General features: G+C 40.9%; 1 long non-coding RNA gene across 5 annotated transcripts; it reads right to left on the minus strand.

The window, feature by feature from the left end:
• Positions 1–1,856: 1,856 nt before the first annotated feature.
• Positions 1,857–5,254, minus strand: LOC110939952. 5 transcript variants are annotated; one of them, XR_004894142.1, is made up of 10 exons: positions 4,906–5,254; positions 4,630–4,679; positions 4,350–4,391; positions 4,106–4,272; positions 3,997–4,019; positions 3,200–3,260; positions 3,023–3,116; positions 2,795–2,872; positions 2,630–2,686; positions 1,857–2,159 (listed from the first exon to the last, which is right to left on the minus strand). It is a non-coding gene; the product is annotated as an uncharacterized LOC110939952 (long non-coding RNA). The 5 variants fall into 5 exon arrangements; XR_002592655.2 differs by having other exon boundaries at positions 4,630–4,700; XR_004894141.1 differs by lacking the exon at positions 4,630–4,679.
• Positions 5,255–9,548: the final 4,294 nt, after the last annotated feature.

The following is a 9,548-nucleotide window of genomic DNA, read 5'->3' on the forward strand; positions in this document are numbered from 1 at the left end:
AGCGCATACCCAGAACAAACAGTTACCTTGGGCCCCGCAATGTCCGATCTTACGCGCGCGGCGCTTAAAAAGTTGTTGTTTGAAAACATGGATGTCTTCGCCTGGACACCAGCTGACATGGTGGGTGTCCCACGGCACATAGCAGAACACCGTTTGAATGTCTCAGAAAGTGCAAAACCTGTGGTACACGCCAAACGTCACTTGGGAGACATAAAACACGATGCTATGCAAGAGCAAGTCATGGAAGTGTTGAATGCTGGCATCATCAGAGAAGTCCGATACCAAACTTGGGTGGCGAGCCCTGTAATGGTACAGAAACAGAATGGTGGTTGGAGAATGTGCGTAGATTACAAGGATCTGAACAAGGCATGCCCACGCGACTGTTACGCCTTACCAGATATCGATGAAAAGATTGATTCGCTAGCAACATTCAGATGGAAGTGCTTCCTTGACTGCTACAAGGGGTACCACCAGGTTCAGATGGCCGTCCAAGATGAAGATAAAACCGCATTCCGCACGCCGACAGGGCTGTACTGCTACACCAAAATGCCTTTCGGCCTAAAGAATGCAGGGGCGACCTATCAGAGATTGATGAATGAAACGTTTAGTGTTACCATCGGCAAATACATCGAAGTGTATATGGACGACTTAGTCATTATGAGTAAAGAGGAAAGTATGATGCTGGTAAATATTCAAAAGACATTCGATACACTACGTGGAGTAAGTATTAAGCTAAACCCAGCGAAATGTTCGTTCGGCATGGAAGAAGGAAAGTTCCTGGGTTTCATTGTCACAAAAGATGGTTTTAAAGTAAACCCAGAGAAGGTGCAAGCAATCGAGAGAATGCCTTCACTATCAACTATCAAAGAAATGCAGAAGTTGGCAGGACGGTTGGCAGCACTCAACCGTTTCCTAGCCAATCACGCAGCTAAATCTTTCCCATTTATCAAGACACTCCGTAACCGCATGAAGAAAAGCCTGTTTCAATGGATTTCGGAAGCCGAGAGCGCATTCCGCGAGATGAAAGATTGCCTCATCAGATTGCCAACATTGACTGCACCAGTCAAAGGAGAACCCTTGGTATTGTATTTATCAGCATCCGACTGACCCAGAAACTCGATACGCCATAATGGAAAAACTCGTGCTAGCACTAATCCATGCATCAAGACGGCTGCGCAGGTACTTTGCCAACTACGTCATCCACGTATTAACAAATTACAACATCAGCAACATCCTCGCAAGGCCAGAAATTTCTGGAAGATTAGCAAAGTGGGCAATAGAAATGGGAGGCCATAATGTGGTTTTCAGGCCAAGACCAGCAATCAAGGGCCAGGTGCTGGCCGATTTCATGACAGAAGTACCTGACGACAAAGATCGGGAGTCACTACTAGAAAATAGAGCTTTTGCCACCGCACTTATGGTTGCAAAACAGTCACATTTGCCTTGTTGCCACCATTTTGAAACCGAATATGCGGTGGCAAAAACACCCGTGTCAATTGCTCTATTGCCACCAAATAGCCACCACTTTTATATTTTGCTACCAAATTTTTGCCACCACAAAAACCGTCAAAATTATTTGCGACCGCAACTTGTTCACTACACTACCAGGTCTTTTTGCTACCGCGTTGTGACGAATTTTTTGCCACCATTTTGCTACTATTTAGCCACCTCTTTCATTGAATTTTTGCCACCAATTTGGTACCATTTAGCCCATCCATATTGTCACCATTTAGCCACCACTTTCATTGAAAATTAGTTGCAACTATTTAGCCAGTAGCATTAAACATATGCTACCATTTAGCAACCACTTCCATTGATTATTTTCAAACACACCATACAAATTTCTCATTTTCACATTTCAATAAAATTACAATTATATAAAACACTCAATAAAATTACAAAACCCAAAAATGTATATAGAACATCTCTGTTTCAAAACCATCCTAATACAATAAACATCAAAACATTCAAAACCAAGTGTTATAGTATATTTTCGAACCGTGATCGCTTCAACTTATGACATCCTATTGAGCATGGTATCTTTATCCACCTTATCTTTCATTTACAACAAACAACCCAACAATAATTCCATTTAATCCTTCTTTTTCCTCATCCTTTTCCTTAAAGAACTCCTTGATAACCAATTTCAACTTTTCAATCTACAAAACAACCAACAACCATTGAATAAAATCAAAAAGTCATAATTAACGAAACTAGTATTATTACAGGCGCTTCCGGCGCAAGTTTAAGTTAATTCACAGTTAATGTAAGTTTGCATATAGGACGGTTCATAAGTATTTGGAGTGGGAAATTCTTTATATATTAATAACATTTTGAAATAGTAAAAAATAAATTGAACTTGCTTTGATTCCTAAACAATGTCGTTCCTACGTTTTCGGAGGCCCTAATCGAACTACGAAGTGGTGGTCCTTTTGCAAAATTATCATTTTCAAATAGTAACAAAACCCTCCTCCTTTATCCGGGCTTGGGACCGGCAATTATAAACTAAAAACTTTATAATTGGCGTAGTTAATTTTTTTGAAAGTCATATGTCCTGTTATTATTAGTCATCGAAGCTAAATTAGATGTCCAAGAGCAATTAAGGTAATATCGCAAATTCGCAACTAACCTTCCTGCATGCTCGAACGATTTCTGATTCTGGGACTTCTAGACTACCAGAGACAGCCTGATTTAACCCATAGAAATTTTGTGATCAAAATTATATAGTGAATTAGGTAGGCCAATTAGAGTATGGGAAAGTATTATAAAGGTAAGAAGTTGGAATAATATATACCTTACTGAAGCATCTGTGAATCAATAACTCCTTTAGCATGTCACACATACCGCAATATTGAAGCAATTTCGACATGAACTATGAATAAAAACTTTGGTTAGATCATTGTGACCGTTCATAACCAGATCAAGAATATGTTTACAAAATCATAGATTTGTTTCAACATTTTCTAAATGCTCAAAAAAGTGATAACTAAGCTGAAAACAAAAAAAAAATGAAAGAACTAACCTTATTCTAATTTGTAAAACCATTCATTCCAAGAAGTTGCTCTGCATATAGGGGAAACAAGTATCAAACCACTTACTCCTTCACTATATTTTATCTGCAAAAGAAAAGTTTAATAATCGGTCAAACATGATGAAGCAAATCAGTCAAAAGTTTATAACGACCAGCGGAAGTTTATACCGAAAATAGTGTAAGAATATTGTCACCCGCCATTGCTCCCATACACATAACTGAACCAAGCCTGAAAAAACGCAAAATACACACTATCACATAAGTTTCGCAGAACGATGAATTTAGGAGCTAGAAATCAAAGAAAAAGACTAATTTGTTAGCTTAGATTCTCCATGTAGCTACTGCTCTTGATACAAAAGCCATGTAGAGTTTAAGAGAACTTATAATACCTTTTAAGACCAAAAAAAAAATAAGATTTACATGCTAGAAAAAAGAAATCAATAAATAATCAGACGTAAAAGTTTTTCTTTTCAGGAACTGAAGAGGAGGCTGCTCATGCTTATTAGCCATAGAATTCAAAGGAATTAATGCAGCAACAAACTTTGACAAAAGCACTTATACAAGAAGAATAACACCCTGGTCCAATTTAGCTTGCGATGTACCATCTCAGGTCGAAGATCATACCGAACCGTTTCAACCCGTACTGTTTCGACCAGTACCATTTCGAACCGAACAAAATTGCCCCTTGATGTACAATCTCTTTAAAAAACATTTTTAACCAACCCGACCCGAAACTCGTTCCGACCCGAACCCGTTCTGACCCGAACCCGTTCCGACCCGAACCTGTTCTGACCCGAACCCGTTCCGAACCGAACCCGTTCCGAACCGAACCCGTTTTGACCCATGACCCGACCCAGCCCAACCCGTTTGCTAGGTCTACCGTATAAATCTTCTTAATTCCAACCAGCAAAATGACAGAAATAAAGAAAATAACTACTTCATTTCACAACCACAAATTAACTAACCTTTATATACTTGTCCTAAAGATCTGCAGCAACAAGCTCCGGGCTTATATTTGCAAAAAAAATATGAAATATGAGCATCTAAAAAAGATTCAATATAACAGATGGCAACCTTGGTTGAAAAAGGGGGTATTTGATCCTGATAGACATGACTTCAGTAACAAACAATTAAATCATCACTGATATGATTAACTTCACCATTAGAGTAAAAATATAACTTGCCTGTTCTGTTCTACTGACAAAAACACATAGCATAGGCTCTTACTAAGATGTGAAAACCTAAATTCCAAAAGAGAACACAAAATTATATGATTGAGTTTGGTTGGTCAATGATATAAGGGAAAAATGGTGTGCACCTATTCACATCTATCCAAATTCTCCTTATCTCCTTTATATCCCTGAAAATAAAAGAAAGGCTAGTTAAATTACAAATATGCATGTAACATATAACAATAGACACAGAAACTAGCTTAGTAGCGATGTAACATGAACTAGTTAACTAATTAGGTTAACTAACATTACACCTTACTTCAGTGATGGATATTGTAAGACTTGAAGAATAATAGGTTCAAAAGATCTTCAAAGTTCAAACTAGTGACAGGCTCATGTGGGTCAGACCGTAAGACAAGTAGATACCTGACTAAGCCCGGTTAAGCAAACTCATGAAATCGTTCTTGACTGGTTGACTGGTACACAATAACAACTAGCTAAAAAGATGAAATTAATGTTCATTTAGAATATAAATGATGCAAATGTGAGAATGATGAGCAAAATCACACCCTTAAACTTGAACATATGAACGATGAAGAAAAATTCTCAACTATGAACATTCTAAAATGAGGGTGAACTGTCTAATTGTACATACTTTGGTGCTTGTACATGGAGAACAAGATAATTATGGGTTTTACTCACCTTAGATCACGTCCATAGCAATGTCACAATTCCAAGTCTAAAATCACCATAATCAAATGATGATGATGATGTTGTTTAAGTGAAACGACTGTTACATTTGGGGGCGATTAGGGTTTTGGAGCGATTGAGGATGGTTAGGGTTTCGAGAAATTGAGGCGCTTGAATCACCAGATCGTTGGCAGTGATGTTGGAGCAGAGGATGTAGATGGTTCAATTGAGGGAGATTAGGTTTTGGAGCGATTGAATGGCTGAGTCCGATTAATTTTGGGGAAAATCAAAGAGAGGCGCTGAAAAAATCAATATTTCCCGCTTACACTTTACCGCTAAGGCGACCGAAAACCAAGTGGACTCAAAGCGGTCGCAACTTCCACCAAACTTTATAATTTACATATATTTATCACCTTATTGCCACCGAAAATAAACGATTGCAAAATTTGCTATCGTTTTGTGACCGAGTCATAGAATTTGCTACCAATAGGATTTCGGTGAGAAAACGGTTGCTAATTTTGCAACCATATTTTTTCTGTGGCAAATTATGGTGGCAATTGCCAAGTTTTCTAGTAGTGAGTGTAAGGCAATGGAGAAAGCTGAAAGGCAGCAAACAGAAGAACCATGGCTAGTATACACAGACGGCGCGTCTAATGAAGACGGTGCAGGCGCAGGGCTTAGGCTGGTAAGCCCTGACAAACATGAATTCACGTACACCATAAAACTAGTCTTCAAAAGCACGAATAACGAAGCTGAATATGAAGCCATCCTCGCCGGTTTGCGATTGGCAATCAAGATGGGAGTAAGACACATTGAGGCGCATGTGGACTCAATGTTAGTGGCCGGACAAATCAATGGGCACAGTATGATGCCAAAGGAGAAGTGATGGCGCTCTACCTAAACCAAGCAAAAACATTGCTGCAAAACTTCTACTCTTACAAAGTGCACCACATCAACAGGAGCGAGAATAAACCAGCAGACGCGCTGAGTAAACTCGCATCCACAAGTTTCCAGCACTTAGCCAAGGATGTGCGCATAGAAGCTTTGAGCAACCCATCGGTACCACTAAGAGAAGTAAGCGTCATTCAGACGGGAACAACGTCATGGATGACTCCGATAATCATCTACCTTCAATCTGGGATACTACCGGAAAACAAAGCTGAGGCAAGGAAAGATCAGTATAAAGCCGAGCACTACCAGATGGTTGACGGAATTCTATACCGAAAATCATACCTCGGGCCGTTATTGAGATGCGTTGACCCAGAAGACGCGAGCTACTTGATCAGAGAAGTACATGAGGGAATCTGCGGCATACATGCCGGACCAAGAATGGTGGTAGAAAAAGTGATGAATGCCGGGTACTACTGGCCTGTAATGCACCTAGATGCGGTGAAGATTTTGAGAAAATGCAGCGGCTGCCAGAGGCACGCACCAAAAACGATGTGCCCCAAAAACGAACTGGTCCCAGTAACAACGACATGGCCTTTTCATCAATGGGGAACAGATATGGTTGGCCCCTTCCCAGAAGCCCCAGGCGCAGTCAAATTCATAATAGTCGCAGTTGACTATTTCACAAAATGGGTCGAAGCAAAAGCACTCGCGTCAACCACATCCACCATCGTTAGAAGGTTCATATGGGAGCAGATCATATGTCGCTTCGGGCTACCACTAAGAATTGTCACCGATAATGGGACAAATTTTGCTACAGAAGACCTCCAACGATGGTTCAAAGAGTTACACATCGAGCATACCTTCTCCTCGGTTGCTCACCCGCAGGGAAATGGTCAAGTGGAAGCCGTTAACAAGAGCATTGTTGACGGTATCAAAGCACGATTGGGGGAAAAAGAAGAGGCTGGGTTGACGAATTACCCAGTGATGTGTGTAAAATGCAACATATAAATTACATCAAATGAGGCATAAAACTAACCCTTTTTTAGCACTAATGTTGGAAAAAGAGTGTTTTTGTCTTCCTTTTGTATTTTCAGGATTAAATGAGCTCAAATTCACAAAAGAAGCAAAAAGACAGCTAAATCTAACATAAATACAAGAAAAGGAACATAAGTGGACTGCCCGACCCCTCAACGGCATCCTCCCAAGCAAAATAGAGAAGGCAGAAGACTGAACACGCCCCGTGCTCAGCCAGCACGGGGCCGTGCCCAAGAAGCAGCAGAAAAGACAAACCAGTAGAAGCTTCTATTGCCCACCACGGGGCCGTGTCCAGTGAACATGGGGGCGTGGCGAAAGTACAGCAGGCGCATTAATTGTAATTGCGAATTACAATTAATGAAGAGAGAGATTGTCAGACGGGCACGGGGGCGTGTCCAGCGGACACGGGGCCGTGCCCATCCTTCTGTTCAGCCTATAAATAGGAGTGCTTGGTTTCATTTCAACTCATCCCTTGGCACACCACCTCTCTCACACTTCATCCACCACCCACCACCACAATAACACCATCATCCACCACCATCATCCATTGTCCATCATAGAGTGTGTGAGTCGTCTTGGGATCCAAGATTGATCGTAAGAGTTCTTGACAATCAAGGCCATGTTTGCCTAAGTCTCTTACATCACTTGGTGAAGACAAGTGTTTAGTATAATACTTTTTATTTTTAATGTTTTGCAATTTTTATTTGGTTTTGTATTAATGACTTTAATAACTAGTTGCTTATGTTGAAGGTGATCTTTCCTTATCGTTTGTCCGTGGTGTCTTGGCATTATTTTACTGTCTATATAAAATAAAAGATTTTCATCATTCATATCTCCACGGTCTATATGGAGGTATGTTAGCTACCTGGTCGGGGGTTAAGGGAACGGTTTGGTAAGGGTCTTGCCCTTGTTCAGCGTTTAGAGGTCCTGCTTGGGACCTGGGTCAAATTTAGTAGGATCTCCTTCAATGCCCATAGGTATCGGATGGAGGGGATCCAAACTCTTTGACCCCCTCATAAGTTAACTACTATTAATACTATAACCCGGCTATTTAGGACTGTATCCCTGCTGACTCAGACTACTTAGTCGAGGGTAACGTCACCGCCAAAAGCGGGGCCTACCATAATTTGCATTAATAACTTAATTCATTATCTTCCAATAATCCAACCCTTTAGGATTGTATCCTTGCTGACTCAAACTACTGGGTTGAGGGTAACGTCGCCTTCAAAAGAGGGGCCTACTACAATAACTAAGATAATCTCTTAAACAAGTGCAAAAGTGCGAAAATAATCAAAGGTTATACTAATACACGAGTCGGATCCAAGTGATTCATCTTGTCTATCTGTTTTTATTTTTATTTTATTTTTCAGCACTTAGTTTTTATTTTCTTAGTTTAAAAACCTTTTCAAACTTTTTGATTTGATTAGACGTTGAGGATAAACCGGTACTAAAAGCTCTTGTGTCCTTGGACGATTATCCAAATAGACCTTTCTCTGCGCATTCGTGCCGCGCAGAAAGAAGCTGTTAAGGAAAGAAACCTTGAAGAAGAATATCTCCGTGGGATGGAGAAGCAATTGGTGCCAAACGAGGAAGGAACGTTATGTTTTGAGAAAAGGATTTGGGTTCCTCTGTTTGGTGGTTTGAGGAAAGTTATTTTTGATGAGGCACACAAATCACGGTACTCTATCCACCCAGGAGCGGATAAGATGTACCAGGATCTTAAGGATTATTATTGGTGGCCTAGGATGAAAGGCGATGTTGCTGTTTATGTGAGCAAGTGTTTAACGTGTGCTAAGGTAAAGACTGAATACCAGAAGCCTTCGGGACTTCTGCAACAACCTGAGATTCCCAAGTGGAAATGGGAACAAATCTCCATGGATTTTATTACAAAGTTGCCAAGAACGCCAAGAGGTCATGACACTATTTGGGTAATAGTGGACCGATTAACGAAGTCTGTGCACTTCTTACCTATCAGAGAGAAGGATAATACGAGCAAGTTGGCTGAAATTTACATGAGAGAAATCGTTACGCGCCATGGAGTACCTCTCTCAATCATCTCTGATAGAGACGGAAGGTTCGTATCAAGGATTTGGCAATCCTTCCAAGAAGCTTTTGGCTCACAACTGAATCTGAGCACTGCATTTCACCCACAGACCGACGGTCAAAGCGAACGGACTATACAGACTTTGGAAGATATGCTGAGAGCATGTGTTATGGATTTGGGCGGTAGCTGGGATAAGCATTTGCCATTGGTCGAATTTTCATACAACAACAACTACCACACCAGTATTGGTGTCGCGCCATTTGAAGCTCGATATGGCCGCAAGTGCAGATCACCGCTTTCTTGGTCTGATGCAGGTGACAGGCAATTGGTTGGTCCTGATATGGTCCAGGAAACCACAGATAAGATTGCACAGATCCGAGATCGCATCAAGGCGGCTCGTGATCGACAAAAGTGTTATGCGGATCGAAGAAGGAAACCTCTAGAGTTTGAGGTAGGTGATATGGTTTTGTTGAAGGTATCACCCTGGAAGGGTGTGGCACGCTTCGGGAAGCGTGGAAAGTTGAATCCGCGGTATATTGGTCCGTTCAGAATCTTGGAAAGAGTTGGGTTAGTAGCATACAAGTTGGATCTACCTGCCGAACTGAATGGTGTTCACGATACATTTCATGTATCAAATTTGAAGAAAAGTCCAACTCAAGATACTGTTGTCATTCCCACAGACGAG

This window comes from Helianthus annuus, chromosome 5 (genome assembly GCF_002127325.2).
Source record: "Helianthus annuus cultivar XRQ/B chromosome 5, HanXRQr2.0-SUNRISE, whole genome shotgun sequence".
Lineage (NCBI taxonomy): Eukaryota > Viridiplantae > Streptophyta > Magnoliopsida > Asterales > Asteraceae > Helianthus > Helianthus annuus.